The sequence below is a fragment of the Taeniopygia guttata genome, chromosome 1 (assembly GCF_048771995.1).
Source record: "Taeniopygia guttata chromosome 1, bTaeGut7.mat, whole genome shotgun sequence".
Taxonomy (NCBI): Eukaryota; Metazoa; Chordata; class Aves; order Passeriformes; family Estrildidae; genus Taeniopygia; species Taeniopygia guttata.
The window spans coordinates 9,362,835-9,379,974 of NC_133024.1; the positions used below are offsets into that span (position 1 = coordinate 9,362,835).

Consider the following 17,140-nt stretch of genomic DNA (forward strand, 5'->3'; position numbering starts at 1 on the left):
AGATCCCTAAATCCAAAGTCCCTAAGGAATGAAAATCACAGCATTCTATTAAGCCATGTACCTATTACTAATTTATTGGTGTTTTTAATCAACTTCCTTTAGAGGTCATGGTTTTTGATGAGATGACTACTGTAGGTTTGGACATGAACATGAATCCTTTTTCAATTTGGCAGATTTCCCTGCTCATGCCTGAGGACTGAGAGAACAGGCAGGTGCCTTATGAGAGAACTCTTTCTTACAGATTTATCACCACAGAAATGAGTTGTTTTAAAAACAGCATGTAAAAAATATTTAACATCTGAATTACTTGTACACTAGGCTTTGTATCTGTTCTGAATCTTGCTTCTGTTTGTTTTGATTTTTTTAAAGGACGCTACTTAGCTTTCCTAGTCACAGTTTTCTGGCATAGTGTTCTATACAGCCTGAGGATATATCACAAGCTTGTTGTGTGCCAGAGTAACATCACATGTTTGAATAAATTGAAAGGAGGATGCTTACTTGAGCTTTAATTATAAATATCTTCTTCAGGGCACAGTTTAAAAATATTCCGTAGTGAACAGGTTGTGTTTCATGCAGTGTGCCCATGTGTTTGGGTGTGCAAGGAAAATCCATTTGCATTTTTATATCTGTATCAATGCCCTTAAAAGTAGACTCAAACCTCTAGGAACTTGTTAAATACAGAACAAATAGCATACCTACTATATCCTTCTACAAAGTTACTCTTAACAATAGCTGCTCTTACCCCCATGAGTACTACTTCTTAAACTTCCAAATAACTATACCTTCTTTTTATTGATATTTATTTAGCATCTCAGGTGGTAGCTCCAAATTATACACACAGAAATTCAGTCTTTGTATTCATACTAAAATGTGTATATTTGGGATCTATTTGCTGTAGATCAAACTATTTTAAAAATAAGTATTGTAGATCAAATATTTGAAAGTTAGTTTCTGTATTTTTAATAAAAACTGAAGTATGTCTCAGTTGCAATCTTATGGGCGGCTTCAGAGGTAGAATAATCCTGAATAATAACACACAGAATCATAGCATTTTAAGGAGGTGAAATGGATCTCAATGGTCATCCAGTCCCAAACCCCCTGCCATGGACAGGGACACCCTCCATTAGACCAGGTTGTTAAAAATTTTCCCATTTTGGTGTCAACATGAAAATGAATGGATGCAATCTCTCATGATGCACGAGGTTATTCTTGAAATTAACTTGGCATTTTTATGAAATAGCTTATCTGGCAAGGCCACAGATTGGATCTGTGTCATTTCCCTTTTAGATAGGTTTAGGGTTCTTTCTTTACTTTTCATAGTTTTCTCTAGCAAAACATATTCTTTTTTTTTTTTTTTAGTTTTTAAAAACATTTTCACAGTGTGAAACCACTTACTCATGGGGTGAAAGGGCTTTTTTAATGGACAGTAAAAGCTCATGGTATGAGCATGGTGCTGATCTGCCTCATGAGTCATACAAAAGCAAGAAACTGTAAATGATGCAAAACTTTTTAATGAGTAAATCCTAAGAACAAACTTCTAATATTTGAAAAAAAAGACCAAATTTTACTTTAAATCCTTTATGCATTTTATTTTATAGCCATTGTTTTCAGTAAAACATTTAAAGATGTTTCATAATTGTAAAATGCAGTTATCTTATTAGTTTAATTGTGTATTTAGGCCATTCCAATTCTGTGCAGAATAAAACATTGAACGTCTCCCCTGTTTCCAACAAGATGTAACAGAGCAAGCTAGCAAGCCTGAAATGAAACCACAGGTCTCATTTAAGAGATTTTCCTAATTTGGTGCCATGTGCAATTGCTCTTTTAAGGCAACATTATGAGCCAATTCCACCAAAGAAAATTGTAGAACTTTAATTCAGATGCTACATTTAAGAAAAATATGTTTTGAATTCATAACAAATACTTCTCTCATCTAAAAAGAAAATCTGAAAAACTGAAAAATTCGTATTTCTGATATCTACACAGTTGTTCAGTAAATATTATTGAAAATGGTTTTATTTTGAGACGCTTGTGTGTGACCACTCTCTAGGAGTATGCATTACTCAAGATTTTATGTACACATGCATTTAGCTAAAGGCCATGGTACTAGGATATAGAAAGTAGATTTGCTGTTTCAAAAAAAAATACAGGGAAAAATGGAACATGAATGTAAAACATTTTGTATACTTGCCCCACTGTCTTGAAAGAAAATGATTCAATGTAGCATCTGAACAGTTGTAATGAAGATGACAAAATAACATGGTTTTAAACTAATAGGGTAATTTTATTTTAATGTATTTATACTTATTAAAATGCTCTCTGAAAGCCAACAAGTAATGGATTTTTCTTTAACTTACCTATTGATTCACTGTAATATTGCTAGAAAAGATGGACACAGCTTGAAACACAAGTTGTTGTCTTGGACTTGACAATATGGGTTAATGGATGACTGCTACAGAAGAGGTGGGATGTGGAAGTGGGGATTGTATCAGTAGTAATGATGATTTCATCTGGAATTAGAAACCTATTGTTCATCACTGCCTCACTGATTATCTTTTTAATTTCATTGTCCACAGGTATCCAAGAGAATGAAGTTCAGAGCTTTATTTTCAGTGATGTGCTGGGAAATATTAGTAGCCTGTGTACTGTGCTTTGTGCTGGATGACTTCTGCAGCTCATGCATCATCCTTTACAAAGAAAACATTAACATGTTTGTATTAAGTAATCAAGAGGACTCCTCTGTGCATCATAATGCCTTATGTTTGGGGAAGAACAATTGTGAAAGGACTTGCATCAAGTTTTTAAGGCATAACACATGTGCTTTCATTTTTACTGTGTGCATAGAGCAGAGCTACCTCTCTGGAAGGTTTTTTACATTGTATCCTCTCTTAAATGAAGTATTCTGATGAATTAAAAATTAGAAGTTTCTTTTTATGGGGAGAAAAGAGGTTGCTAATAATTAATAAATAATTTCTTCAGAGTAAACATCTCTTACATCATTAAGAAAACACAAAAACTTAACTGATGATATAAAAATGTATAAATGTATTCACAGATTCCAAAAATTTATGTCTGCTGAAGGTGGGAAGTCATTTGTGTGATTTTAAAACGATTATTTAGAAATCATTGGTTTTAAAATAATTATTCTGACTGGCTTTTAATTAGTTACCTTAAGTGATACAAGCAATCCAAGGAAGATTTACAGTGTGTGTAGCAGATGGCATCTGTTTTCTTTGTGTGCAGATAGGGTGTTGCTCTTCATTAAGGTGGCTGGCTGCAGAGCCAGGAAGAAAACAGGTGTTTTCACTGGCTGGTCTGTGCCACATCAGGTGAAGCAGGTGCAGGAAAGGGATTTCTCCCCTCTCTCCTGGAAGCCTCAAGGTGTACAGGAAGAGCATTGAGGCATTTCAGGTGATGCTATATTGCTCCATTGTTTTAGCTGAGTTTCTAAGTTTGCTTTTTTTAAATATTTAGAGGAAAAAATATAGTTCCAACAGTGGTTTTAATGAAAGTAAAAGTACAAGAATATGCTTTTTTTTTTTTTTTTTTTTTTTTACTATAAGTGTTATAGTAACATATGTTGCTATGTACTGCCATTTGACTAGAACCTTTAGGCCAGGTCCCCTTTCTGGAAAAGAATTTCCAAAGTGGCGCTGAAATATTGGTTTACCTTCATGCAAAGACCTCTTAATCTCTGAAGTGTCTTTCTTGTTCTCATTAATCCACTGCCTTCCCCTCTAATGGACAGTGCTGGCTGCTTGGGCTGAAGGAAGAAACACTGCTGCATCCTGCTGCTCCAGCTGCCTTTTTCCTATTTTTTTTTTTGTTTTGTTTTTCTGAGAGCTTGTGGGCAGCATCCAAGTTCAAATGCCTTAGCACTGCAGCTTGTTATCAAGAAGTTATTGACAAACTGTAAGATCACAACAGTGTGACTGGTGGCAGAGCTAATGGGATTCCTTTGAAAGACAAAAGTTCAAAGAGCCTTGAGACAGACACATTTTGGCCAAGATGTGACAAGGCTTGATAACAGCCAACACCTGCCTGAGGAGTGCAAACAGGAGAACGGAGAGGAAATTTCATGTTAGAGCAACTAGTTAATGGCAATAACGACATGAGATTAAGCAATTATAACTCCTGCCTGAATCTTAATGAGTACCCTTGAATAATTAGATTTGGTGACTAACAGAGCTCCCTCTGAAGGGGAGTGTGGATGGTGCTGCCAGGCTGTTATCTGAAATTTGGTGGTGCTATGGGAAGCCCTTTGCTGGCTGTGAGCTGGGCAGGATGTCCCAATTTCTGCCCTCTAGCACTGGCAGCCTGTTCTTCCATGGCATTTGTTGAAGATAAAAACTTCAGCCTGCATAGTTTGTTAAATAAATATGTTCAGAAAGTCAGGAATATTGTACAGGCAGAGAAAGAAAAGGGAGACAATTTCAAAATTCAGCTTTATAAATCCACTGAGATTTATTTGTGTTTCTGTGCATATAATGAATCTGTGAAGTACATTGTGCCAGTGGTTATTGGTCTGATGGATGACTGACGTTATTCATTATCCACTTCACAGATGAGTCTGCCAGACAGACTTTACTAATCCAAGAAATTTTACAAATCTTTTCTTGGTCTGATCACTCTGCACGTTTTATAAATCTGTTTACGGTGCAAGGCACTAAACTTGTAGCCATCAATAGCTACAGCTACAAAAATACCCAAAACCAACCAAATTTCGGCTTTCTTACAGAAATACCCATTCTATTTTCATAGGGGTTTTTTTTTGTGGGTTTTTTTTTTTTTTTTTTTTTTTTTTTTTGGTGTGATTCATTATTATGTTGCTGCATTCCACAGTTGTGGAGTGTTTGTATAAGTTTTTTCTAGGCTGGTGGGGAATGTGAGATTGTCTAGGTTTATTGAACAGCCCTTTCATATGGGGTCTGTTATCCAACTCTCAGAATTAAAGGCAGTGGTTGAATTTGGCCATTGCAGGTTGGATTTTGGTTCTACTTGCTAATGAAGTGATTTTCAGTATCCATGTGCTAAATAAATAAACCTATACAACCCTTCATTGAGGAGACAGATTTTCCTTGAACAAAACCATTCTCGAGCATTTTAACCCATGTACTGAAGAGAAAAAATCTCTCTCACTACATGTATAATGCCAGTTACAAATTACTGGAAGCAGATGCATAAATTTCCCAATGTAAACATATCTCAAAAATGAGTGTAAGGTAGCTATTAATTTAAATTAGCAAAGTTGAATGTTTCTTGTCAGAAGTATGCTGGAGGTTTGTTTTGGTTTTTTTTTTTTTAATAAATTAATCACATTACCAAAAAAAAAAAAAAACCAAAACCCCCCCCAAAAATAAAACAGTAACCCCCTCCCCCAAAATAACAAAAAAACCCCAAAACCCTCTAGAAGTGGATGCATAATTAACCATATATTTTTAAATCTGAGAAAGGTCAGGTTAAAGCTGTAAGTGACTGAAATAAAAAGTAACTCTATAGAAAACTTCCAGAAAATTGTAAATAGTGGTACATGTTCTTAATATTTTTGTAGAAGTATAGATTATCAGGTGATCTGAAGGTATGAAACAGGGTGTGCTCCTCAGAGCTCCGTGTCATGTAGTTTCTGTAGGATGTCAGCACAAGTCCAATATTATACTTGAGTGCAAACACCACTAGAGTACCAGCATAAGAACAGTGTTAGATCTGAGTCAGCTCCGTGACCTTGAGTGTGACAGTGCCAGTGGGGAGCTACAGATTCCTTAGAGAGCTTAAACAAGGAACAACAAACCACAGCTGCAGCTTCTTGTCAGTTCAAATGTATCCTCAGTTACTGCCAGAACTGCTTGGTTTGGCTTCATTATTTTTCTGTTCTGCTGTGATGGAGACATGTAGAACAACCATAGAAAAGTAAGTTTCTAAATAGAAGCAGTTGTCTCTGTTGATTCAACTCAGCACCTACCCTTCCAGTGGAGATATTCCAGTTTTCAGCAGTATTAACTGAAGGAAAGAGAGAAGAAATGTCAAAACTAAGTCAAAATCGCAGGACTTCTGGTGCTGTATTAGTACTCACATGGAATGTTTTATTTATTGCTTCAGCCAGTACAAGGGCATGTAAAATCATGTGAGCAGATGAGAGAAGATGAAGAAACCTAGTGCTGATTCCTTGCAAGCATTGCAGGATAATCCAGGCCTCAATTCAATTATGCCCCATTGATGGCATAAACTGAAATTACACAGGGAAAATGTTTTATTCACAAAAGAGATCAAATAATCAGAGAGGCGTGTGCATTATGCTCGGGGTTTATTTTTATATTTTTATATAAAGAAATATAAGGTAGTCAATAATGTATGTGTTGTGTGACATATCTCTAATACTTGCTGTAATGCTACACCTCTTACAAACTGACTTTATTTAAAGTGTATTAGGACTACAGCTAATTGTGGTCTGGGAAGTGTGGTTTGCCAGATGCTGCATGGCATAACCATCTTACTTTGGCTCTCTGATCTGTTTCCTCAGATCAGAGGGAAGCTGATGTGCTTGAAAATTTGTTCATTTACACAGGAAAAGGAGTATTCAGAGTTCAACCTTTACCATGTTTTGCAATCCTACTTTATCTGGCATCTTATTAGTAACCTCAGCTGCTGCATCACATAAATTAGCTTGTGTCTTTACAAAGCATTACATAATAAATAAAACAAATTTGACTCTCCAAAGGTTTTGATTTAGTTTGTGATCTGTTTGCATTCACTGTGAGACTTCTGTGGGAATACTGAAAGTTTGTTTTTTCTAAAGTGCCTTTTCCATCCCAGTCTTGTGGACTACTCTAGCTGGTAAAAACTTGTGATGAACTAAATAGAGCATGGCAAGAAATGGGTCCATTTTGTCACTTCACCTCATTTTGAAAGCAGAAAATGAATTATTTAAGCAATGAGACAGTATGGACTTTGCATCAGTGCTGTCAATGCCCATTCTGGATGTTTGCCTTGTTTCCTATCACATGTGAACAGTACAATAATCAGCACTAATTGACAAGCTAATGTTACTTGCTAAGATTTGACATTATTATTTCTCTTGGTGTTTCTTGAGAGTTTCTTTCTCTAAAAGTTATAGGTGATGGAAAATGCTGCAATCTTATTTCCAAGATGTGCTATGATCAAATGCATTGGAAACCATATTTTTTTTGCTGGGCTTTGGTAGGAATTTCCTTTTTTTTCTTGCTAATTACATACCTAAAGCACTTGGAATTTGTATGTTCGCAGTTTGGACTTTCTTCTTCTTGTTGTTTTTGCTTTTCTTTTTCTGGTATCTGATTTGCCAGTTTTTAATTTGCGTTGTGCAGTTGTCTCCAGGGCAAACAGGTAAACTGGCATTCCTTTGGATGGAAATGAACTGGTTCACACAGTCCTGGAGCACCCCTGATTGCTCCAGTGACTGGGGATACTTGGTTTGTGTGACCAGGCTGGAGCCAGTCTTACCATGCCTAGCTGTCAGCACTGCCTTGCAAATCTGCTCCCCTGGATTGCATCACTTGTTGTTGCTGCCAAAGGTTGGGATGCTCTGACAAGGCTGTCAGGTGAACTCACCTGCATGTTTTTTCTTAACAGAAGCAGTCCAAAAACACCCAAGGAACTATTTCAAACTCTTGTTATGATTTTACTTAAAAAGAAAATAAACCTGTGAATTTTTCGAACACAGAAATCCAGATCTGGGTGAAACAAAATAAATTAAAATTGGAGATTTAGCAAAAAATTCCCTCCCTGCTTCCTGTTTTCTTTCAGAGAAAATCCTTTCCTTCAGCTTTACTTTCAGTTCTGTAACTTTTAGTAGATTTTTAGGTTGTAAAAGCCTATGTGGTATCTTCTGAAACCCTCAGAGACATTTTCATTGTCTCTGCCACATCTCTTTGTGTCTGGTTTTCTACTCCCCAGACATATATGGTCAGTAATTTCTAGAAAGAATGAATTTTCCTAGGCAGACTGTAAAGGGAATTGCATAGTCCAGTATGCTAGAGCAGGAAAAGAAGTGTCACAATAAGACAATGCATGTGCAATAAAATGTAATTATACAGATTGTTAAGTTATATAAGTTTCCATATTTGGGGATGAAATAAGGCATTCATTGAATCAGTTGTATTTTGTACATTAAAAAAGAAAAAAGATAAAAATGTCTGCCTCAGTCCATAGAAGTTCAGAAATGGCTTTCCTTTTAATGCTTCTCAATTTATTCCTGGAGGTGCCTGGGGAGGAAGAAGGGGAAGGGTCTGTGCCGAGGGCACAGCACTTACTGATTTTATATCATTTGTGCTGTGTTTTGCACATCATTTGTAAACAGCCCAAGCACATTGAATGGTTTGGGAACATCAACTCTTTTATGCATTGGCCTTTGGGCTTTCTTAATGGAGTGTTTTAGAAAGTCTTCATGTTATTATCATCACATGTGGGCTAAGCCACCATAAAACTTAGGTTTTACTTGGAGAGAAGCATAGGAAACAAAGTATGATATGCATTGCCCTAGGATCACTGTAATCTGTCTGTAAGTGATCCAGCCCCCAGGGTGTCAATACACAGAAGATCCATTTTCTTCTTTCTGGTCTCTGAAAACTAGCTATGGATATTTCATGGCTTGTTTTTATACTGAAAATGACGCTGTTTTTGTTTAAGTAAAAACTGGTCCTTTTTGAGTGCAAAATCAGTAATGAACTAAAACTAAGTAGTCTAATGACTATTGTTCATTCTTAGCTTTAGCTAAAACCTCAGGTTGTTCTGCTTGTTTTAGCACAACCTCCTGTCATTTTCCCTCTATCTTATTCTTTTATATATTTGCTGCTGAAATCTCAGCACTTCTTACAGTACATTTTAATTTCTTCTTCACTACTTCAAATGTTCTCCCTTTCTGTGCATCCAAATTGTTGACATCATTATCAACTGCATTGCTCTGATCACAGTTCCCTCCTCCCTAAATTATTGAACAGGATTTCCTCTTTCACATACGGGTCATGTTTCTCCTTATGCTTTATCTATTTATTCTAAACTGCTCTCTGGCTCATCCTATCCACACTGCTCCCTTCTCTCCCCACCTTCTTTTCCCGTAGCACTTGGAATATGTTCATCTCTGTTAACCTTGCAAAGCAAAGCCATCCTTCTCTTTGTAGGCACTTTTGATAATCTGTATGTTTGGCAAAGCCTGTAAGTGTAGGCACCCCTTGAAGAACCCATTTACAGCATAAGATGAGGTTTTACTCTGGTTCCCTTCAGCACCTGATGACAAAAGCACTTCTGTCATCTCTCCATGGTAGGTGCCTTAGGGGAATGAAACTGATGGGACTCTGAGCTCTGGGAACTGTGTTTGGATTCCTTTGAACTTTTAATGTCACCTTTTAAGTCTGCCTCAGTTACAGCTGATGGCTGAAGAAAAAGGAAAAAGAAAACCACTCTCCTTCTACCTATCTGTTAATACTATTTTTACAACATTATGGGATAATTTATTTTGTGAAAGCCCAGATGAAATTCCTAGGTTTGTGTTACAGCTTTGAAGGTGTTTTTGTTGTTTTTTTTTTCCCTTTTTTTGATTGCATTTAATTTTAAAATCTAAAACTCCTCTGAATGTTTCCTCAATTGATTTCTCTGTCAGCGTTATCACTCAGCTGGCCTTGGGGCCACTTCCAGATGATTAATAATATGAATGTCCTAGGCACTGTTGAACTAGAATTGTAGAACTCTGCATGTCTGAATTTACTCCTGCTTCTGTGTCCAGCAGCAGCAATGCTTCTCTTTGCAGCTGCCCACAAATATCCCTGCTTAAAAATGTCTAATTCTGCAGTGGAATGCTTTGAGTAATGTGGGTTTCTTTCCTCCCAGCACCAACAGCTAATGCATTTTCTAGTAAATAATAATGATAGTTTATCTTGGCAAAAAGTTTGATTTTTTAGTAATAGATTTTTAGATCTTGTTGGATTCATACAAGTTTGAACCTTCACCTCAATTTCCATAATATGAGGAGCAGAGTCTTTAAAGATTTAATGTAAGAGTTTATCAGCCAAGTGATAGAATGGTGTTTTATTGTAGAAATTAGAGAAAGCCTAATTTCATCCGGATATATTTAGAAAGATGTAATTACATATTTGGGAGGAGGACAAAGCTTCTGTCATTTCTCAGTTACATATGTGGAGAACTCTTAAGAAAGTGGAGATATACTGGAATAGACAAACCCACAAGGTTTCTTCCAACATTGCTGTGCTAAGGCTCCTTGAAACTTCTTGAAAATTCCTGGGCTTTTTTGCAGAAAATGTTAGCCTTAGGGGAGCAAAATATTTCTTATAATTGCTAATTGATCTTAAAATATTTCCGATTCCATTAAGTACAGAAAAGCTGTGCAGAGGTTGAGATCTCAATTAAGATTATCTTGCAGCAATATTTTGTCATTTAAGTATTAGAAGTTTCATTGGCTAAGAGCATTTTTATTAAGAAAGACAATCTTACAGGGAAACTTATTTGACACAGGCTTTTTTGTTGCTGCTGTTGCTTTTTACAAGCTGTGCTTGAACTACTGCAGCATTCCCAGTGCAAGAATTTAGATTCTTCCTCTTATGGGTTCTTGTCTAAGCAGAGCCTACAAGTGAGCTACAGCCAAATACCCAAACAGAATAATATCCATGTGAGCATGTGTGCAGAGGTCTACAGCAGTTTTCAAGACAATGTATAGATAGATGTTTCTAATTTTAATAGTGCCTTTGAGCAAGTAATGTTTTCACTCTTCAGATTGAGGGGCCGTAATTTTAATATAGTCTTCTGTACACTATCACATTCTTTCCAATCCATTTCACAGGGAAATTATCCATTGTTAGAATGATATTCTTTGCATGGTTTGGTCCATCATTGTCACACTATTAACCTTCAAGTATTATGCACACAATTGGCATAAACTAAAAGAAGCAAATCAAGATGTTTTCCCTTATTTTGCAGTCTAGATGACAGGCATTATATAACATGCTCTTAATTTGACTGACAACAGACCACAAACATGATACTTGTCTATTACAGAAATCAACTACAGGAAGAATTCTGAACATGTCACTGTTAGAAGAGTGTTTCTTTTCCCCTTTAAGTACCATAACAAATGACTGCCTAGACATGAGCACTGACCTGTGAGCCAGGCAGCCTTCCATGTGGAGAAAAAGTGTATTCAGGTCTACTGGCTGTAGTACTAACCCACATCCAAGAAGATCACTGTTTGCTTTGATAATCTCCACAAGTGAGGTTTTGTTATTTGCTTCTCATACTATTATAATCAAAATTAAATGAAAATTGAAGCACTGAATACAGTGCTGGAAAGATGTGCAATATATTTAAAAATATATTTGAAGCTGTTGGAGGAGAAATTTTGTATTGTTGAAATGAAAACATGCATGAGAACCCAATATTTTCTTCCTGGGTGATTTACAAGAATTTGGTCTTGTCTTGAAATTAAAGATGACTTTTTCTCTTAGTTTTACAGTTATTTCAAAGGTTACCTACCTATTATAAGGCTAAATTTGCCACACGGTCTTTGTGGTCCCATAGGTCACTAATTCCTTATTCTTGCACTGATATTGTCAATTTGGTTCACCTCTTTAAAATTACATTGCTGTCTTTCCTCCCAACAAAACAACTTTCCTGGAAATGCCCAACTCCCATGGACTTCTGCAAGTTCTTTAAAGTCTTCTGTCACAACAAGAAGGGTTCTGCTACTCTGCCAAACTGGCATGGGGAAATAGCTCCTCTTTCCCTATTGCTAATAAAAACTCTTGATTCCCTGCTTTATCACCCAGGCTGTTTTGTGCTGTGCCCCACTCTGAATGTGGCTTAGCAGGCAGGGAAATGGGATATGGGAAAAAAACAGATCAGAAGGGAACCAGGTCATGAGTGTTTATTCTCCTCATTCATCTCCACCCCATTATTCAGCTTCTCAGGCTGTTCTCAACAAAATGGTTTTTCAAGGACTTCCAAACACTAGTCATAATTTTCCTAATGACTGAAGAAAACTACTGGTTTTCTTTTCACAAAGTGAGTAAAATTTCTGACTGGAAAGTCACATCTCAATATTAGATACAGCTGTTTCATAGTCATGTAAAAGGATCCTGAATGCCAGTGTGCTGCATGGCAAAAAAAAAAAAAAAAAAAGTTGAATGTATTTTGTGCTCATATAAAGTTTCAAAGTAGTCCTAAACTAATGTATTTCCTTTAAAAATTTTGTGGGTTTGTGTGCATGCTTATCAGTGGGTGGAGACCTGGGAAGGTCGGAAATGTTCCTACAGTAAAGTATTTTTGCTGGTTTTCATTAAACCATAAAATGTAAGGATATGCTCTAAATTAGGTTACTGTTGTGCTAAACTACTAAACTAAAAATTTTGCCATAACATGAGATTAGCATTTCTAATTGTCACCACATTATTCCAATCAGTCTTATCTCTGGTACCTCAAAGCAAAAAATCACTGTGTTTGCTTTCTGGATTTTGTTATAAAGACTTAGCAGCAAGAGACGTGTTGCTTTTATTTCAGAAATTCATAACAACTGTTTGTCAATATTTTGAAATGGGAACAGGGAAAGACATGAAATATTAAAAGTGTGCCAAATCCCATCCTTTCTGCGAGCATGCCTTTGATTTCAGTAGTTCTGTTTAGTCTAGGTTATTTATACTTTTTCAAGAAGAATAATTTAAAAATTCATATTCCTAGATCTCAGTTAAATATTTATCTAAGTTTATAAAGCTGTTTCTGCTGATTAGTGAGCTACCTGTTATGGGAGAACAAAGAAACTCAAAAGGCAGCAAATTAAGGTCACAGGTCAGTGTTCAGGCAAAATAGAGCTGGGCTACCAAATGATTTTCAGTTATTAAGCCAATAAATCAGGCAGATGTTGATAGATGCAAGCACTGGGGCAGTGTGTCAGCCTCATGAAAAAATTGTTTAACAGATTCAGGTGATCAATGCTGTCAGAATCTTGCATGTGGAAAAATAAGATGACAAATTAAGCTGTAAGGCTGTGACACCAGAGATTATTATGCACCCCTTCTTCCCACTCCCCACCATTGCCACCATTATTTTACATCTAGCCTAAAAGCAGAAGCACACAAATAAATAAATAAAATTATGTATCTATCCATTTATGTCCCTTGGAAAGCCCACAAGTGAGGCAGAAGGCTAATGGATTTTCAGAGCAAATGCAACCTGCTACATAAGCCCTGATTGAAGAGCTCTGAAGGGGAAGGGAATAGATAAAGGGGGTATTGAATTATTAATGGGCTCTATGATAGTGGTCTAATTAGAGCTAAAGAGTTAGCACTTTTTATTAATGGCACGATGAAAACAAAAATAACCCATCAAAAGTCATTAGGATAGAAAAGATCCTAAAGTTGAATACTTTTTCGTGGCCAAAAGCACTGCATTATATTTGTTTACAGGAATTTCTGGGGTTTGCATATTGTAAAACACATAGCCAAAAAATATGCCATTGTTTGGGTTTTTGGTTTGTTTTTTTTTTTGAATGACACCAGCAGAGTAATCCAGTAATTGTTGTTGAAGGCTTGGGGTTTGCTGTTTTCTCAAAGTGAAGACACTTAAGCCTGACAACAAAAAGAAAGTGGTCTCTATTAAAAAGATTTTCTTTCCAGTCAATGTATCTGTAATTCTGTAATCATGAGGCACTGAAGACTGAGTGCCATGCTTTTTCAAGGTTGTTTTGTTTTTAAGATAAAGGTGCTTTTTGGAAACTTGCCAATTAGATCCAGGAGAAGCTCCGTGTAATTCTTCTGTTGGGAGGCACTGGTCCCCAGCTGATCACAGCAAGCTCTGGGCTCACCAGCCTCCACTACCCCAGTGCCTGGTACCAGAGATCCAAACTGATGGTGTGGTGAAGTGGGAGGGACTCAGTTTTCCTCCTGGGCCAAGCAGGAGCTCTCTCCTGATTTCCCATGCGGTGTGAGATAAGCCATTGTCTTTGCAGCAGTGCTGGAAAGGCACGTGTGCAAGGTGGTGTACAAATTGCCAAGTATTCAGCTAATTTGCAAGCTGTTAAATATCACAGGGCTGCAGGAGTGATGACTTTGTGGGAAAAACGAGCTGAGGGAGACAACAAAAAGCATTCATGTCTATCTTAGGAGATACCTGAAAGCCAGCCTGAACTGTCATTGGGGCATTTAAGATGTTTTCAGCAGTTTCTCTGTCAGAGGTATCAGATTACTGCTGTTACCTGTCTCATAGATGGACAGGAAAGTGCTGTGTATGTGAGGTTTTTTGCTGGCAAGCTCTTCCAGAGAAAAAGAAATTGTTCTTTGAATGACACCAATTCCCTGTTTGTTTATCTGTCCCTGATTTTTTTCTTTAATGGTCTGTCCTATGCCCTGCCCTCAGCACACTCAGATGGTAGATGGAATCTCTTTATAGAAGCCTGGAGACAAGTGCCTTTCTCAAAATAAAACTAAGTTGTTGGATGGAAAATATATATATACCAAAATATATTTTTCCCTAGATTCTCCCTCAGGTCTTTAGTTCAGTTCATAGTGCCAAAGTCATGGTAGATAAGAATTGCTAATGATTTGAGAGAAGCGAGTGACTGGAATATTCTAGTTCAACTCATATTTTTTACAAGGAAATATAAATGGACAAAACATCCTTTACTCAAGGGTACATTTCTTTCTCTTCTGTATTTAGAACAGGCCAAAACAGCTGCAGTTCTTGAGTGCAAGCCTCCCCAGCTGAATTCATATTTCAGTGCACACCTTACTGTGGGGTGTCAGGGGTGAGAACAAAACTTTTATTGGCAAACAGGAACAAAAATGTCTCTGCTTGTCACTCACATGCACAGCCATGCAGAACATTTTGCTGTCAAAAAATAACACTGGTATTCAGGAGTGGCTGGGCGGCACAACTGGCTTGGGGGGCAGTATTTTTTGCAGCTGATTACAGATGTTCTCCCTCAAATTTTCCTTGGGTAAGCCACAGAAATGGAGCTCCACATTATTCACAGAAGTGCTGTGGCAGAGGTGCTGGCACTGTCAACAGCACACTTCTGCTCCTGTGATGAACAAGCTGCTCCATCACAAAGCTGTCGCACAGCTGTCTCCTGGATCTCCTGGATGATGATTTTCGGCTACTTCAGGCAGTTCTATTTCTTCTCGTTTTGTATAGGAAAAAAAAAAGGCAATAATAAGGGATAGAAAACAACAATTTATTAATATCATACAGACTTTTGAAATATTGCTTCCTCTGAGATCCTGCTGTAATGTATGAGCAACATATATCAGTTTGGGAAGTTAATTTCTTTCAAGAAATGCTCAGTGTTGCAGGAAACTGCATAAATACTCCATAACAGTGCCATTTGCTACACTGAAGCAATAACCATTTGTTTTGGTGAGTTCCAGGTTGAAAATATGAGGGTCTTTTATTATTAACTCCAGTGTTTTCTGCTTAGGTTTCTTTCATCTTTGTGGAAACTTGAAAACCTGCTTTTATCAACTTTTAGTTTTCATACTTAGAGGGATTTCAAAAGAGCCAAGGGGGTACCCTAGAAACCAAGACATCACAGGTGATGTATGTTGTCATTTTAATGGAGACACATTAACAGTTTCTGAACACACAGTGTACTTACCGTGTGCACCAGCAAAAACCATCTTGAAATTTGCACTGAAAAAGAAAAATGTAAGTCCTTGGTTTATCAAGTGTATAGTAAACTGCCAGAAGACTATGTAATTTTATAATTAAAGGCCACTGTACTTCTACGGCAGTGTTGTTAATGAGTCTTCTTTATTGAGGGTTTCTTCTCAGGTAGAACTTAGGGTGCTGTATATTATCATTTTAAAACAGCATGAGTACAATGGCAATTTATTAAAATATTGTTAATTCTCTCAATACGACCATGAGGCTAATTAAATATAACAAGTTTCCCTCTGGGATTGGTTCCACAGTCTGCAGGCTGTTCTTTCACCAGATCCTTTGGGGTTTTCCATCTGTGTGGGAGACCGAGAGCAGCCCCATGCAACACAATTTTCTGCACTTGGAGAGATTTGTAATTCCCTGTCAGACAGGTGAAAATTACATTTAGCTCTTGATTGCCTCCAAGAATAAGGGGTAAAAATTCTTGATCCAAAAGTTTGCCTTAATGCTGTTAAATGTTTTTTTTTCTCTCTCTCTTAATAGTGGGGCTTTTTTTATGCTGGTAAGTTAAACATGGCTGCAAAAACATGATGGTACAATTCCCGGGGCCAGCTGATGAGAAACTGCTCCTATCCCTCCCTGGCTTACTCTCTTTAGCTGTTATACCCCTGTGGTCACTTGGGCTCAGCTGTCCCAGCTGTGTCCCACCCCAACTCCTTGTGCACCTCCAGTCTAACTTGCTGGTGGGGTGGTGTGAGAGGCAGAAAAGGTCTTGTCTCCATGCAAACATTGCTCAGTGATAACAAAAACATCCCTGAGTTATCAGCATGAATCCTAAGCATAGCTGCTCTGGAGAAAATTAACTGTACCCAGCTAGAATGAGCATAGATATATATATACCACCTGGCCTGGAACAAAGTCACACCTTGGATATTCTACCAGTGAAAAGGTAGAAAGAGTCTTGTCCCAGATACTAAGTGTTTCATGAGATGCTGTTTAATTTCTGGGTAACGTGTGAATAGCACTATAGGCTAAAACTGCTCAGTTAACATCCTTTTAATGAAATCAGTTCCAAAGCAGTTTATTGACTAATTAATGACACATATTTAACCAGCAATCATGAAACTCTTAAGTATCCTTATCACCAATTCAACCAATGCACTGCAATATTAAATATTCAAGCAATGTTAAGTAATGCCTAGAAATCTCTAGGTATCCTTTCTGCAGCTAGTCCCCTGAAGCTCTCAGCACACCCTCACTAAGTTAGGGGCCCCCCACTCTGTACATGTTTGAAATTCTGGGTGTTGAAATCTCTTACTCTCCTTACACTGTCTGGCCTTTCTTACCCTCTGTTGTCTATGCCATTTTGTCAGGAGGTGTCGGAATCTGTGGGTATTGGTGATTCCAAGATTGTAGAAAGTCTCTGTCTTTCTGCCCCGTAGCTAAAGAAGAAGCCATAATTCGTCTGTGCTGGTTTCAAGGTTGTTTATTCTGTTTATCTCTAACATGT

At 37.3% G+C, this 17,140-nt stretch overlaps 1 protein-coding gene and 1 long non-coding RNA gene across 22 annotated transcripts in view; both read left to right on the forward strand.

The window, feature by feature from the left end:
• Window positions 1-17,140, forward strand: part of ROBO2 (roundabout guidance receptor 2) — a 1,029,224-nt gene that overhangs the window by 229,570 nt on the left and 782,514 nt on the right. The window lies entirely within an intron of this gene.
• LOC140685241 (uncharacterized) overlaps window positions 1-17,140 on the forward strand; it is a 262,181-nt gene that overhangs the window by 67,438 nt on the left and 177,603 nt on the right. The window contains exon 1 of the long non-coding RNA XR_012058547.1: window positions 1-17,006. This exon is cut by the window's left edge and continues 67,438 nt beyond it. This is a non-coding gene — a long non-coding RNA (uncharacterized lncRNA). The remainder of the gene's footprint in view (window positions 17,007-17,140) is intronic.